At 28.9% G+C, this 17950-nt stretch overlaps 1 long non-coding RNA gene across 1 annotated transcript; it reads left to right on the top strand.

The window, feature by feature from the left end:
• Positions 1-6827: 6827 nt before the first annotated feature.
• Positions 6828-12909, top strand: LOC134681973 (uncharacterized). The gene is made up of 3 exons (XR_010100738.1): positions 6828-6931; positions 7627-7728; positions 12808-12909. It is a non-coding gene; the product is annotated as an uncharacterized LOC134681973 (long non-coding RNA).
• The last annotated feature ends 5041 nt before the right edge of the window (positions 12910-17950 follow it).

The raw sequence follows: 17950 nt of genomic DNA, 5'->3' as shown, positions 1-17950 counted from the left end.
ACATGACTTCTAAAAAAATAAAGACTCGAAATGAAACGTTATAGTTTGTAAAGTTTAATATGTTTAATTTAGTTTTTTCTGAAGTAAGAATGTGTGGAGATTTAAAGGGTGTCAAGACATATTTTATTGTTAAAAGTTGATACCTTTTTATGTTGCCTTTATTGTTGTTTAGAGTTACTTGTAAGGGGTGTTCACAGATGAACCAATACATAAGAAGTCTTTATATAATTGAACGTTTTGGTTATAAATCTCTTCACATTATTTGTTACTTACTTATCATTGACCTTCAAATAATTGGCTTTGAGCGTTCCTGGTACAGATAAATCAACAATAGGGATTGAAACATTGTATCGTTAACGTATGCTTTTTCAAGACCAATAAAAAAGAACAAAACGGGACATGTAGTTTTTTTATTCTGTATACTGTACATAAGGATAAATTCAATTACTTTTTTCTATTGATAAAATCGATCTGATCAAAATCAATCAATGTGTGTAAAGCTCTAAAAATTCAACAAGCAGAAACCCAGGAAATAGGTTCATATATATTATAAAGATCTAACCTTGTCGAAGGTTTGACTCTAAATTTAACTTTTTTAAAAACTTGAAAAACAGATTTCAATTCTTTTCTGAAAATTAAAATGTTATACTGTTAAAAATACATCCGATTTTGTTATTGTTCATTTTTGAAGAACTGTTGTTTTTTCTTCTTTCTCAGTTATACCACATTCTAAATTAAACAGTAATACCACTGTTAAAGTGTATGAAAATGTTGGTGTTTCTTAATTACATACGTTACATTGATAAGCATTTTGTAAAGAACTTTCCTCATTTTGAATATCTAAATAAATTGTTTTTCTTGTATTATTGGGTGGTTCAATACCGATATAGCATTGACCTCAACACTTAATCTTAAAATTGGAAGAAGTTTATTTTAAAATTGGGTTTAAATACTTTTATATGCGATCAACCATTAATTGAATTGTGACCATCGACAGTAGATTTTTTTAGGTTCTTTAATTTCAACGCTTTTGCGATTAAACTGTGATCATTTCAACTTTCAAATTTGAAAAGGGGTAATTTCCTTTACACATGACTTCTAAAAAAATAAAGACTCGAAATGAAACGTTATAGTTTGTAAAGTTTAATATGTTTAATTTAGTTTTTTCTGAAGTAAGAATGTGTGGAGATTTAAAGGGTGTCAAGAAATATTTTATTGTTAAAAGTTGATACCTTTTTATGTTGCCTTTATTGTTGTTTAGAGTTACTTGTAAGGGGTGTTCACAGATGAACCAATTCATAAGAAGTCTTTATATAATTGAACGTTTTGGTTATAAATCTCTTCACATTATTTGTTACTTACTTATCATTGACCTTCAAGTAATTGGCTTTGAGCGTTCCTGGTACAGATAAATCAATAATAGGGATTGAAACATTGTATCGTTAACGTATGCTTTTTCAAGACCAATAAAAAAGAACAAAACGGGACATGTAGTTTTTTTTTATTCTGTATACTGTACATCAGGATAAATTCAATTACTTTTTTCTATTGATAAAATCGATCTGATCAAAATCAATCAATGTGTGTAAAGCTCTAAAAATTCAACAAGCAGAAACCCAGGAAATAGGTTCATATATATTATAAAGATCTAACCTTGTCGAAGGTTTGACTCTAAATTTAACTTTTTTAAAAACTTGAAAAACAGATTTCAATTCTTTTCTGAAAATTAAAATGTTATACTGTTAAAAATACATCCGATTTTTTTATTGTTCATTTTTGAAGAACTGTTGTTTTTTCTTCTTTCTCAGTTATACCACATTCTAAATTAAACAGTAATACCACTGTTAAAGTGTATGAAAATGTTGGTGTTTCTCAATTACATACGTTACATTGATAAGCATTTTGTAAAGAACTTTCCTTATTTTGAATATCTAAATAAATTGTTTTTCTTGTATTATTGGGTGGTTCAATACCGATATAGCATTGACCTCAACACTTAATCTTAAAATTGGAAGAAGTTTATTTTAAAATTGGGTTTAAATACTTTTATATGCGATCAACCATTAATTGAATTGTGACCATCGACAGTAGATTTTTTTAGGTTCTTTAATTTCAACGATTTTGCGATTAAACTGTGATCATTTCAACTTTCAAATTTGATAAGGGGTAATTTCCTTTACACATGACTTCTAAAAAAATAAAGACTCGAAATGAAACGTTATAGTTTGTAAAGTTTAATATGTTTAATTTAGTTTTTTCTGATGTAAGAATGTGTGGAGATTTAAAGGGTGTCAAGAAATATTTTATTGTTAAAAGTTGATACCTTTTTATGTTGCCTTTATTGTTGTTTAGAGTTACTTGTAAGGGGTGTTCACAGATGAACCAATACATAAGAAGTCTTTATATAATTGAACGTTTTGGTTATAAATCTCTTCACATTATTTGTTACTTACTTATCATTGACCTTCAAGTAATTGGCTTTGAGCGTTCCTGGTACAGATAAATCAACAATAGGGATTGAAACATTGTATCGTTAACGTATGCTTTTTCAAGACCAATAAAAAAGAACAAAACGGGACATGTTGTTTTTTTATTCTGTATACTGTACATAAGGATAAATTCAATTACTTTTTTCTATTGATAAAATCGATCTAATCAAAATCAATCAATGTGTGTAAAGCTCTAAAAATTCAACAAGCAGAAACCCAGGAAATAGGTTCATATATATTATAAAGATCTAACCTTGTCGAAGGTTTGACTCTAAATTTAACTTTTTTAAAAACTTGAAAAACAGATTTCAATTCTTTTCTGAAAATTAAAATGTTATACTGTTAAAAATACATCCGATTTTTTTATTGTTCATTTTTGAAGAACTGTTGTTTTTTCTTCTTTCTCAGTTATACCACATTCTAAATTAAACAGTAATACCACTGTTAAAGTGTATGAAAATGTTGGTGTTTCTTAATTACATACGTTACATTGATAAGCATTTTGTAAAGAACTTTCCTTATTTTGAATATCTAAATAAATTGTTTTTCTTGTATTATTGGGTGGTTCAATACCGATATAGCATTGACCTCAACACTTAATCTTAAAATTGGAAGAAGTTTATTTTAAAATTGGGTTTAAATACTTTTATATGCGATCAACCATTAATTGAATTGTGACCATCGACAGTAGATTTTTTTAGGTTCTTTAATTTCAACGCTTTTGCGATTAAACTGTGATAATTTCAACTTTCAAATTTGATAAGGGGTAATTTCCTTTACACATGACTTCTAAAAAAAAAAGACTCGAAATGAAACGTTATAGTTTGTAAAGTTTAATATGTTTAATTTAGTTTTTTTCTGAAGTAAGAATGTGTGGAGATTTAAAGGGTGTCAAGAAATATTTTATTGTTAAAAGTTGATACCTTTTTATGTTGCCTTTATTGTTGTTTAGAGTTACTTGTAAGGGGTGTTCACAGATGAACCAATACATAAGAAGTCTTTATATAATTGAACGTTTTGGTTATAAATCTCTTCACATTATTTGTTACTTACTTATCATTGACCTTCAAGTAATTGGCTTTGAGCGTTCCTGGTACAGATAAATCAACAATAGGGATTGAAACATTGTATCGTTAACGTATGCTTTTTCAAGACCAATAAAAAAGAACAAAACGGGACATGTAGTTTTTTTATTTTGTATACTGTACATAAGGATAAATTCAATTACTTTTTTCTATTGATAAAATCGATCTGATCAAAATCAATCAATGTGTGTAAAGCTCTAAAAATTCAACAAGCAGAAACCCAGGAAATAGGTTCATATATATTATAAAGATCTAACCTTGTCGAAGGTTTGACTCTAAATTTAACTTTTTTTAAAAACTTGAAAAACAGATTTCAATTCTTTTCTGAAAATTAAAATGTTATACTGTTAAAAATACATCCGATTTTGTTATTGTTCATTTTTGAAGAACTGTTGTTTTTTCTTCTTTCTCAGTTATACCACATTCTAAATTAAACAGTAATACCACTGTTAAAGTGTATGAAAATGTTGGTGTTTCTTAATTACATACGTTACATTGATAAGCATTTTGTAAAGAACTTTCCTCATTTTGAATATCTAAATAAATTGTTTTTCTTGTATTATTGGGTGGTTCAATACCGATATAGCATTGACCTCAACACTTAATCTTAAAATTGGAAGAAGTTTATTTTAAAATTGGGTTTAAATACTTTTATATGCGATCAACCATTAATTGAATTGTGACCATCGACAGTAGATTTTTTTAGGTTCTTTAATTTCAACGCTTTTGCGATTAAACTGTGATCATTTCAACTTTCAAATTTGAAAAGGGGTAATTTCCTTTACACATGACTTCTAAAAAAATAAAGACTCGAAATGAAACGTTATAGTTTGTAAAGTTTAATATGTTTAATTTAGTTTTTTCTGAAGTAAGAATGTGCGGAGATTTAAAGGGTGTCAAGAAATATTTTATTGTTAAAAGTTGATACCTTTTTATGTTGCCTTTATTGTTGTTTAGAGTTACTTGTAAGGGGTGTTCACAGATGAACCAATACATAAGAAGTCTTTATATAATTGAACGTTTTGGTTATAAATCTCTTCACATTATTTGTTACTTACTTATCATTGACCTTCAAGTAATTGGCTTTGAGCGTTCCTGGTACAGATAAATCAATAATAGGGATTGAAACATTGTATCGTTAACGTATGCTTTTTCAAGACCAATAAAAAAGAACAAAACGGGACATGTAGTTTTTTTTATTCTGTATACTGTACATCAGGATAAAATCAATTACTTTTTTCTATTGATAAAATCGATCTGATCAAAATCAATCAATGTGTGTAAAGCTCTAAAAATTCAACAAGCAGAAACCCAGGAAATAGGTTCATATATATTATAAAGATCTAACCTTGTCGAAGGTTTGACTCTAAATTTAACTTTTTTTAAAACTTGAAAAACAGATTTCAATTCTTTTCTGAAAATTAAAATGTTATACTGTTAAAAATACATCCGATTTTTTTATTGTTCATTTTTGAAGAACTGTTGTTTTTTCTTCTTTCTCAGTTATACCACATTCTAAATTAAACAGTAATACCACTGTTAAAATGTATGAAAATGTTGGTGTTTCTTAATTACATACGTTACATTGATAAGCATTTTGTAAAGAATTTTCCTCATTTGGAATATCTAAATAAATTGTTTTTCTTGTATTATTGGGTGGTTCAATACCGATATAGCATTGACCTCAACACTTAATCTTAAAATTGGAAGAAGTTTATTTTAAAATTGGGTTTAAATACTTTTATATACGATCAACCATTAATTGAATTGTGACCATCGACAGTAGATTTTTTTAGGTTCTTTAATTTCAACGCTTTTGCGATTAAACTGTGATCATTTCAACTTTCAAATTTGATAAGGGGTAATTTCCTTTACACATGACTTCTAAAAAAATAAAGACTCGAAATGAAACGTTATAGTTTGTAAAGTTTAATATGTTTAATTTAGTTTTTTCTGAAGTAAGAATGTGTGGAGATTTAAAGGGTGTCAAGAAATATTTTATTGTTAAAAGTTGATACATTTTTTATGTTGCCTTTATTGTTGTTTAGAGTTACTTGTAAGGGGTGTTCACAGATGAATCAATACATAAGAAGTCTTTATATAATTGAACGTTTTGGTTATAAATCTCTTCACATTATTTGTTACTTACTTATCATTGACCTTCAAATAATTGGCTTTGAGCGTTCCTGGTACAGATAAATCAACAATAGGGATTGAAACATTGCATCGTTAACGTATGCTTTTTCAAAACTAATAAAAAAGAACAAAACGGGAAATGTAGTTTTTTATTCTGTATACTGTACATCAGGATAAATTCATTTACTTTTTTGCTATTGATAAAATCGATCTGATCAAAATCAATCAATGTGTGTAAAGCTCTTAAAATTCTACCAGCAAAAAACCATGAAATAGGTTCATATATATTATAAAGGTCTAACCTTGTCGAAGGTTTGACTCTAAATTTAACTTTTTTAAAAGCTTGAAAAAAAACACTTTTTATTGTTCATTTTTGAAGAACTGTTGTTTTTTCTTTTTTCTCAATTATACCACATTCTAAATTAAACAGTAATACCACTGTTAACATGTATGAAAATTTGAACCTATATTAATTACTCACGTTACATTGATAAGCATTTTGTAAAGAACTTTCCTCATCTTTTTTCTTGTAATATTGGATTGTTCAATACCGATACAGTATTGGCATTAACACTTAACCTTAAAATTAGAAGAAGGTTTATTCTAAAATCGTATCTTATGCTTTTATATGCGTTAATTGAACTGGCCAACGGCAGTATATTATTTAGGTCAATGAATTTCAACGCTTTTGTGTTATATCTGTGAATATGTCAATATTCAAATTTGATGACGGGAATCTTGTTTTTCACATAGTTTCTAACAAAATAAGGACTCGAAATGAAAGTCGCCTTGACCCTGTTTTATCTACACAAGTCATTAACGTTATTCAAATTAACAGTTTCAGAGGAATTGCAATTTATTGTTACATGTATTAGTTATCAAAGGTGCCAGGCTTATAATTTAATACGCCAGACGCGCGTTTCGTCTACATAAGACTCATGAGTGACGCTCAAATCAAAATGTGTAGAAAACCAAACAATTACAACAGTCTATATATGCATCCGTTCACTTTGAGTTTAGTAACCTTTAGGTTATTTATTGATATTATCAAATTATTTTGTTAAGTCTGTCATTTTTTTTATCTTCGTATGATACTGTGATTATTGCAACTGTTTTCAGAATGATGATACTCTCTTATACTTAGCTGTTAAAGGTGGATATATCGACATAGTCAAATTGTTATTAGAACAAAAAGATATAGACCCAAACAAAGTAAATGAGGTATGAAATGAAGTTCTAGTCAATATTTCAAATATTTGTTGATTCAGCTCTATAACTTTACCATTAACACGTAACATATATATAAGAAATATATTAATTTTCAAATTGTACGTAATTAATCTTCTTTGTGATTAAAATGTGACCAACGAAAAGTTTATTGTTTAGATCCGTGCATTTTAAAGCGTGTGCTATAGAACATTCGACCATTACATTTCATGATATGGACTTAATTTTACACTTGTCTTCTGACAATGGAGGGAATCAAAATGCACCTGTCAATGAAAATGTTATTATATACACAAGTTATTAACTTAATGCACATTTTTAGTCTCAGAGTAATTACGATTAAAAAAAACGGTCTTCAGAGTAATAACGATTTTAAAAAAGGTCTTAATATAAATAATTTACTTCGTGTATTCTTGATTACGGCTTTTTACTTATATTATCAAAAAGTAAAAACACAAAAATAACGAGCTCCGAGGAAAATTCAAAACGGAAAGTATCATATCAAGGGGCAAAGTCAATAGCTCAAACACTTAAATGAATGGATAACAACTGTCATATTCCTGACTTTGTACAGGCATTTTCTTATATAAAAATTGGTTGATAAAACCTGGATGTTAATCACATTATTTTGTAAAGTCTGTAATCTTTAGACCTTCGTATAATACAGTGATTATTGCAAATGTTTTCAGGATGATGATACTCTCTTACACTTAGCTGCTAAAGGTGGATATCTTGACATAATCAAATTGTTGTTGGAAAGAACAAATATAAATCCAAACAAAGTAAATAAGGTATGGAATGTAGTTCTAGTCAGTATTGGAATCCTTTGTTAATATAGCCCAAAAAATTATTAAATTCAAAACTCGCGGACGATGTAGCTAGTAAAATATGTAAACAACTTTGCAATATACTTTAATATTGAAACGTCAAAAGATGCTACAGATGGGTGCAGTCCTAACCTGTACAGCAAGTTAACTTGATAACCTTGCATTTGGACTGTTCAAAGTTAAACTGTTATAGGATTTAGGACTGCTCTGACCTATGTCTGTTTTTATGTCTGCCATAAAAGTTAACTTGGAAACAGGTCCGCAATTGATATAAGTTAACTTCGAAACCAGTCCTGGAATAAGTTAACATAAGTTAACTTTGATTTGACAATTCCGATCGAAATCAGACTTGTTCTCAAGTTAACGTTTGACTGGTCTGCTCAACACTTAGCTAACTTGTGACCAGGACCACTCTACATCGGTTTTCAAAAATATTTTTTTAATATTTGTGTTTCTTGGTATAAACATCGAAAATGAATGTAAAGTTAATACTTTCCTGATCTAAACACGATTAATAAATAAAGTACGCATAAAACGATGCGTGTTATACAAAATTATTCGAGATCTGCCTTTATATAAGTTCAAAAACGATCAATGCTAACGGGCATTTATTATATAATCCAATACCTATCGAATTCAACCATACTTGCACTTTAGTATGTATATCTATATAGCCGCATAGTATATCAGCAATATTTTATGTCATGATAGAATCTATAATACAAAATGAAAGCAATATTGGAACACACGACTAAAAAAAATTGTCTGCTCAATTTAGAGTGCCATCATGTCTTCCTTTTGTTCAATATATTGATATGTAAAAGAAAATCCGTAGTTTTAATACCTAAGACTGACTCCTATAACAAAATTATTTGACCGCATCAACCAAAACTGACAATATATGCATTTTGTATTGTATAAATATTTAGCTGCATAGTAAATCAGCCATATTATTATGTCAGGATTACATGTATAATACAAATGACAGCAATATTGGAGTAAAATAACTACAAAATTTTGTCTGCATAAATTTAAGGTGCCAGCATGTTCTCCTTTTATTCCAAATATTGATACGTAACAAAATTTCAGTCGTTTGAGTACCTCAGGCTGACTTGTACAACAGAAAAATTTGACCGCATCAATTAAAACTGACCATATTTGCCCTTTATTTTGTAAATGTATATAGCCGCATTGTACATAAGCTTTTTATGTCAGGATTCAAATTTTTGTTCGCATAAACTTAGGGTGCCAGCATGTTCTCCTTTTGTTCAATCTATTGATACGTCACAACATTTCAATAGTTTTGATACCTCAGGCTGACTTGTACAAAAGTCCACATCAACCTAAACTGACCATATTTGCAATTAATTTTCTAAATCCATATAGCTGCATAGTAAATCAGCAAAATGTTATGTCAGGAATAAATGTATAATACAAATGACTGTAATATTGGAGTACAATAACTACAAATATTTGTTCGCATAAATGTAGGGTGCCAGCACGTTCTCCTTTTATTCAAAATATTGACACGACACAACATTTCAGTGGTTTTGATACCTAAGGCTGATTTGTATAAGATATCTCCTTTTATCTGTATGGTGAAACTTTTTGACTGCATCAACCTAAACTGACCATATTTGCACTTTATAATGTAAATCTATATATCTGCATACTAATTCAGTAATATTTATGTCAGGATGTATTGTATAAAACAAATGACAGAAATATTAAAACAATAGGACTACAAAGTTTTGTCCTCATCAATTCAGAGTGCCAGCATGTCCTCTTTTATTCAAAATATTGTCTCGCAACAAAATTTCATTAGTTTTGATACCTGAGACTGACTCCTATAACAAAATTTTTTGATCGCATCAACCAAAACAGACAATATATGCACTTTATATTGTACAAATATTTAGCTGCATAGTAAATTAGCCATATTTTTATGTCAGAATTACATGTATAATACAAATGACAGCAATATTGGAGTACAATAACTACAAAATTTTGTTTGCATAAATTTAGGGTGCCAGCATGTTCTCCTTTTATTCCAAATATTGATACGTAACAAAATTTCAGTCGTTTGGATACCTCAGGCTGACTTGTACAACAGAATAATTTGACCGCATCAACCAAAACTGACCATATTTGCACTTTATTTTGTAAATCTATATAGCCGCATAGTAAATAAGCTTTTATGTCAGGATTCAATTTTTTGTTCGCATAAATTTAGGGTGCCAGCATGTTCTCCTTTTGTTCAATTTATTGATACGTAACAACATTTCAATAGTTTTGATACCTCAGGCTGACTTGTACAAAAGTCCACATCAACCTAAACTGACCATATTTGCACCTAATTTTGTAAATCCATATAGCTGCATAGTAAATCAGCCATATTTTTATGTCAGGATTAAATGTATAATACAAATGACTGAAATATTTGAGTACAATAACTACACATTTTTGTTCGCATACATGTAGGGTGCCAGCATGTTCTCCTTTTATTCAAAATATTGACACGACACAACATTTCAGTAGTTTTGATACCTTAGGCTGATTTGTATAAAATATCTTTTTTTATCTGTATGGTGAAACTTTTTGATTGCATCAACCTTAACCGATTAATTTGCACTTTATTATGTCAATCTCAATACCTGCATAGAAATTCAGCAATATTTTAATATAATAACTACAAATTTGTGTTCGTTTAAATTTAGGGTGCCAGCATGTTCTCCTTCTATTCAATATATTGATATTGATATTGAACAAAAATTCAATAGTTTTGATACCTCAGGCTGACTTGTACAACCAAATTATTTGACCGCATCAACCAAACTGACCATATTTGCACTTTATTTTATAAATCTATATAGCTGCATAGTTAATCAGCCATATGTTTTATGTCAGGATTTAAGAAGAGAATGTATTTTAATACTTAGATGGATTTTGCTAGCCTTTCATAATTTAAATATTTATTTTTTAGGTTACAATTTATCTATTTATTTCAGACTGTTCTTTTTTTATTTCAAATGCAATAACGAAATAATTTTATGAATTAAACTATTCATAAATAAATAATGAGTAGTATAATATACCGATTAACTTAAGTTCATTTATTCGTTTCATTTGGAAATCTGAAAACTATCATCATCGCCAAATAACCAATGAAGTGAGGTAGTATCGTTTCTGAACGGAATATGTTTGTTTACACGGAATATACTGATCGTTTCGTTCGTTTTTTTCACACACTACTTTCAGCGGCAACACACGATTTGACTTCAATTAACGAAATGAGTGGTGATACACGATTCTTACTGAATTAACTCGTTCGTTTTCATTCTATTCGCGTGTTCGTTTCGTGTTCTTTCAGTGTAGGAGGGAACGTTGAGTGGTTTAGTAGCTGTACATACATATATCACCTTTAAATCTTTAAAATAAAAATAAAACAAGTTGATCAAATAATCTCAAAACTGAATTGTGACTAATATTTTCAATGTTATTCAATTTTTTAGAATATTTCAGATATATTTTATGGCAACTGGACAATGCTCACCATTAACTTAAGCCTAGTTAAGATTTATGGTGTCAGTTGAGTTTAGTTAATAATGCAGTGATTTTTTTTTTATTAAAATAGTATATTAGGCACCTTAATTTAATTAAAAAAACAAACTTTGTTTTGTAAAATCAAGAATTTAATATAATCATGATAATAGAACTTCCATAGCAATAATTGGTAACCTTTAAAAAAAAAAAGGAAATGTGCTCCAAAGTTAATTAAAAAAAAAAATTGTCAAAATTAAAGACATGGCATATAAGCAGCACTTTATCAAAGTCTAATTATTTCAGTACATGTGTGTTTTACAGGTAAAAAGAAAGCCCTTTTTTTTCTTAAACTCGTATATTACTTATCTAATGAATTTTAAAGGCCTTGCGATTAAAGTTAAACAGGATGTTGCAATTTTGAATGAATGTTATTTAGAATGTAATACTTTCTGACCAGGTGTAATCTGTTTAATGAGTTTGTCCTAAGCAGGAGATATTACTTTATACTTCACCACCAATCAGAAGAACAACTTTATTAATTTCTTTAATGTTTTATCCCTTTTTGATATATATTATAATATAATATATCCCAAATTATAATAATATAAGTGCCTATAAATAATAATAATAGATATATTTCTAATATAAGATTACACAATTTTAGTGATTTTTTTGGCTATTATTGCCTCATTAAAAAGATAATTATATATTTATTGTGTGTTACCATGAAACCTATGTAGTTTTATAGGAACTTAGGAAAAGTAAGTTAAAAAATAAACACATGCCAAACAAGAAGCACCTTAATAAGGCTTTATTACCCTCAGTATAGGTGTGGTTTTAAGGTAAAAGAAAATCTATTTTTTTAACAAAACTCTAAACCTTTAAAATCAATATAATTTAATTATTATATAAGATAGTTTTAATTGTACTATCTCTGTTTGATAAATCTGAGAATCATGTAAGGATGTAAAAATCTGTTTTATATGTCTCTTCATTTTATTATGACTGTTGTCATGTCAGTTAAAAAGAAATTTATTTTAAAAGTTAAAATTGAAAAAAGTAGAGGGTTATTTGGTCAAGTATGGTTTATACTGGTCGAGTATTGTTCAGACCTCGATCGAGTATAGTTTAGACTGAAAAAATAGGTCGAGTACAGGTCGAGAATGTGCTCAGACTGGTCGAGTAATAGTTCAGACTATTTTTAAAGGCAAAGATAAGGGTCAAGTTCAAATCAGTACAGTCGAGTATGGTTAAGACTGGGTCGAGTAATGTCGAGTAAAATTAAGACCAATTCAGACTGGTCGAGTAAAAATAGGTACAGTCGAGTACAGATATAGGCCATTTTAGACTTTTACTGGTATGTAGTGCTGGTACCACCTTACAGTTTCAAAGGTATTGTGATTATTATAAAATAACGGCATCATTTTTGTTTCTATAAAGTCGTCTGTTTTTTTAATTTTTTTTATGAATACTATGAAAATCAGAACATTTCTATTTTAGTCGGGAAACAATACTTTACACTCAGCTGTTGAACATGGACATTTAAACATAGTAGAAGTTTTGTTAGATAGAACAGATATAGATCCAAACAAAGTAAATGAGGTATGGAATGTTGTTCTTATAAATATAGTTAACCTTTGTTATTAGGCAAATACAACCATCAAAATCAATGTCTATATAAACTCATCATAGATACCAGGACTAAATTTTGTATATACGCTAGACGCGCGTTTCGTCTACAAAAGACTCATCAGTGACGCTCGAATCCAAATAAAGTTTAAAAGGCCAAATAAAGTTGAAGAGCATTGAGGACCAAAATTCCTAAAAATTTTGCCAAATACAGCTAAGGTATTCTAAACCTTAGGTAGAAAAGCCTCGTATTTCAAAAAATTCATAATTTGGTAAACAGTAAATTTATAAATATAACCATATCAATGATAATTCATGTCAGCACAAAAAGTGCTGACTACTGGGCTTGTGATACCCTCGGGGAAATAAATCTCAACCAGCTATGGCATCGACCCAGTGGTAGTAAATAAACTCACCATAGATACCAGGACTAAATTTTGTATATACGCCAGACGCGCGTTTCGTCTACAAAAGACTCATCATTGACGCTCGAATCCCAAAAAAGTTTAAAAGGCCAAATAAAGTTGAAGAGCATTGAGGTCAAAATTCCTAAAAGTTTTGCAAAATACAGCTAAGGTATTCTATGCCAGAGGTAAAAAAACCTTGTTTTTCAAAAAAATCAAAATTTTGTATCAGTTATTTTTTTAAATATAACCATATCAATGATAATTCATGTCAGCACAAAAATTGCTGACTACTGGGGTTATATAATGTTGTTTAAAAAAAAACAATTGTACACACCTTTCAAATTTACTGAAATATTCAAAGGTAAAAAGGGAAATCGCAACAAAACAAACATAATGCTAAGATATATGTACAGTCGGTTTAATCACAATACACCTATCCTCTATCCTGTCAATCATCAGTTAAATGACCAATCACATGTGGTCAATTTACCACATGTGTAAACATTTGATAACTGCACTTGTTGTCGGACATAACCTCGGTCAAATATTTTGATCTGAGCAGTTAATTTGATAGATTTTTTTGAAATTTTCCCATTTAGATCATTAATAATATTGTTTTAGGGGAAGGAATCAATGTAAGAGGGTAGAGGAAGGTCAAGTTGTCAATTTTCAACAAAATAAAAGATTATTCAATGAATGAAACTAATTGATAAATCAATTAAAAAGGAATAGGATGTGGTGCTTATCATGATTTTAAAATACTGTTACATGCTTATAGTATTTTTTTTTAAATTGATGAAAAAATATATATTTTGAAACACAAGATTTTGATTGGTTTACATATTGAATTAGAATTGAAATTGATATTTGTTTCATTCATTTAATCATTTATTATACTATAAAACATCCAAGTTAGAATGTATTATTTCTTGAAATTACATTATATATATCATAATGTAAAGATTCAGCAATTAAAGAACTGAATTTAGAAATGAAAGTATTGATGTTTGTATTGTCTTCATTCTTAGAAAAGATAGGGAAAACTTGAATAATGATAATAAAAAGATGTATTTCAATCAATAGATGCTTCATAAGTTAAGTAATGTTTAATTTTGATATGACTTGGTCTACTGTATGACTGTGGGAATATTTACTGATTAAACTTGATTATTATCATATATTTTATAAAAAAAAATAAAAAATAGTGAGAAGTTTTGGATATAATGTCTCCTAATTTGAAATTAAAAAGAAAGCTTTCTGTTTTAAAAGGATAAGAGTCTGTATGAATTTAAAGCCAAGACGAACTTTAATGACCAAATATACGTGTAAGCAAAAACAAAATTAATTTTCGCTTGTTCTTTATTTTTTACTTAGTGAAAGGAATTTTAATTATCAGTATAAGTTATCTTTGAACATAAAAGGAAAATTGGTTAGATATAATTAAAAACTATTAATAGGTACTGGAGCAATGATGCTCGTTTCACAAGTTGACTAAATGCTGTGTTCATCTACATAGTAAACACACTTATCAACTTTCATTAGCCATGCTTAATTAAACCTGTTATTTATCACCATAATTTATCTTATCAATTGTATCATATTCTATATCTTGTTGTAAAAACTACATTTTTGTGAATGAAAGTAATCTAGTATAGCTTCAAATTTCAATATTCTATTTGTTTCTTTTAATTTAGTTTAAATGGTTAGAATTGCATAAATCTATCTTTCAACCTTCTTTATATTTATTATAAAATTTTCTTTACTTTTTCATTATGCAATGTTCATAATAACCGCCATTTTGTTGATTAGCTCGTCCTAAGATGCTAGGTTGTCATGTGTTGCTAAGGGGGGCGGGCTTATCAGTAGATAGTGGAAAGGTGTATTAGCTGGGAAAGGGTGGATTTGTAACGTATATATATAACATTTGTCGCTTCAAAGTTATTTTCTTCGTTTTTTCTCCCATTTTTCATTTGCGTCGTTGAATGTATAATCCTTTCTAATTTACAAGCAAAAGATACCACAACCTATGCCAGAACAAGCTATTAAAATTCTATTGAATTTAAATTTAAGAACCATTTACAAACCATTAAATCTTATGAATCCGATAAAATCACCCACTATATTTTGTCGGAAAATGAATAATGGGTTTGTAAAAGATGTCATTTAAATAAAAAAAATAATGATCAGCAATCATGAAATGACCATAACTTCTTTTTTTAATTTCAATTTTCTTTTCAATTAAACTAATGGGCATTAAGATAATGATTGGCACTATTTTCTGTAGAGAAAAAAAATGGCCATTAATGCTATCAACAATATCAAACTAATGACTATTAGTATAAATCAATGCAATGTCATGACCAGTCTATATCCTGTTTATATTTAAATGGCTATTATTTAGAACACTACCTTAATGAATGTCCATTACTGTACATGATTTATATATTTATGCCAGTTACTTAGCATGCTTTATATAGTAATGCCCATTACCTGCAATTATTTAAATGTTTATGCCATTACTTGACATTATTTATATAGTAATACCCATTACTTGACATGATTTATATAGTAATGCCTAATACATAACAATAACATGATTTGCACATCAATTTCCCTTAACAAACCCGATTTATATATACGTACATGTAATAATGCACATACACATGACATACATGCATGATGTCTTTCTAATTTGACAAAAAAAGTATGTTTGTCAAAGCTGCATGTGCAGCTTCCCTTAATAGAAGAATTGCCACCATTTTGTTCTGCTATTTGTCTTTCTTAAATTTGTAATTTAAATTTATTTTTGCAGGATTCACCTTTTTTGCAAATAAAGATATACAATATTTTTGGCATGAGTAAAAGGAAAATAACAAAAATACCTAAATTCAAGGAAATTCAGATCGGAAAGTCCATTATCAAATGGCAAAATCTCAAGCACAAACACATCAAACGAATGGGAAACAACTGTCATAGTCCTGATTTGGAACAGACATTGCCTTAGGTTGAAATGGCGGAATAAACCTGATTTCATTGCCAGCTGCACCTCTCACTTGTAAGACAGTACAGTTTTATCGTGTCCAGTATTACAATGAAAACTTTTAATTGACATTTCATTGTATCTAAGTAATAACCACTTAAGTTTTCATTTTTTTTATAAAAAACATCCAATTCAAAAATAATGGAGCTTTGACAAACCCGAATATATATATTTATAATTCAGAAATATGTTTCTGCAATGAAATGCAGGGTTTATTTCCTGCAACTATCTAATTCAAGGGAGGATTTGTTCTACCCTCTTTCGTATGAAACCAACTGGCCCGTATTCTGTATAGTGGTATTACACAATAATGTAAATTGTATATGTTCTTTTTAGATTACGTTTAAAATATTAGAATAAATCTACTAGTGTCAGGCACTGCAATTTAAAAATGAAAATCCAAAATGAATGATAACAACTTTTTGGGATTCGAGCGTCACTGATGAGTCCTCTGCAGACGAAAAGCTCGTCTGGCGTAAATAGAGAATTTAATCCTGTTACATGTATATATGATGATTGTGTATACCATTCTTTCAGTAAATAAATATATCGACGTTTTGCTACAATTTACATTTGTCATGTTTGTTCATACAATTTATTATTTGCTCCTTATGACAAATCGAATTAACTGTGTTTAAGACGTAGAGAATTAATTACGCCTCATTTGCAAGACTTTAGATTAAACAACACGAACCCCGCAATACATTAAAGAGGTTTCCAGATTTGCTACGTATCAGGTACGGTTGGTACGTAACACAACCGTTTGTGCTGTTTGGGAGGTTTCATTTTATGCATGAGATTATTGTTTGTATCATAATGAAAATAGAGAAACAAAATTTCAAATTAGTGATAAAAATCTTAATCTTTTATTTTATTACGATTTCACTGCTTCTAGAAAACCTTGCTCGTGATTGTATACGATAACATTTATTTTGTGCACAATCGAATTAATCAAACAGTCCTTACTGGAACTGGGTTGCCTCGACCTTTATATTCTAAATATAGATTTGCGTTTCTGTATGGCTATGTTTTTGTTTTCTGTATATTAGAAAATGATTAGAATAAAAAAAAAATCGAATACTTAAATATAAATTGGAATAATTAGAAATTACTTATTTATAATATCTTACTTGTACCTTACTGGTGTCGTTAATGACTACATAGACGGATCCATGGGAAGGGGGGCGTGGGGCCCGCCCCCTATTCGTGACAAAAATTTGGTTGAATATATAGGGAATCACTGACGCATGGATGGACCCCCCCCCCCCCCCATTATGAAAAGTTCTGGATGCGTCACTGAACTAGTACACGTGCTAATGGCAAAAATTAGTTCAAAATTGTGTTGATTTCTCATTCAAATATTTTTTTCATCAATTAAGCTATCTTTTCGATCATTTGAGCAACATTTTTTCATAAAACGCAACACACATTGATAAACTGTAGATCTATCTTTTTCCTTATATTTTGTCACTGAAATTTTAATAAAATTGTTGACTATATTGATTACTTAAAGAATGAATATAAATTTTATGACACTAACGAAAACAATTTTTTGAGTCGAAATATT

Source organism: Mytilus trossulus, chromosome 8 (assembly GCF_036588685.1).
Source record: "Mytilus trossulus isolate FHL-02 chromosome 8, PNRI_Mtr1.1.1.hap1, whole genome shotgun sequence".
Classification (NCBI taxonomy): domain Eukaryota; kingdom Metazoa; phylum Mollusca; class Bivalvia; order Mytilida; family Mytilidae; genus Mytilus; species Mytilus trossulus.
This window is presented reverse-complemented; position numbering and strand designations above follow the sequence as displayed.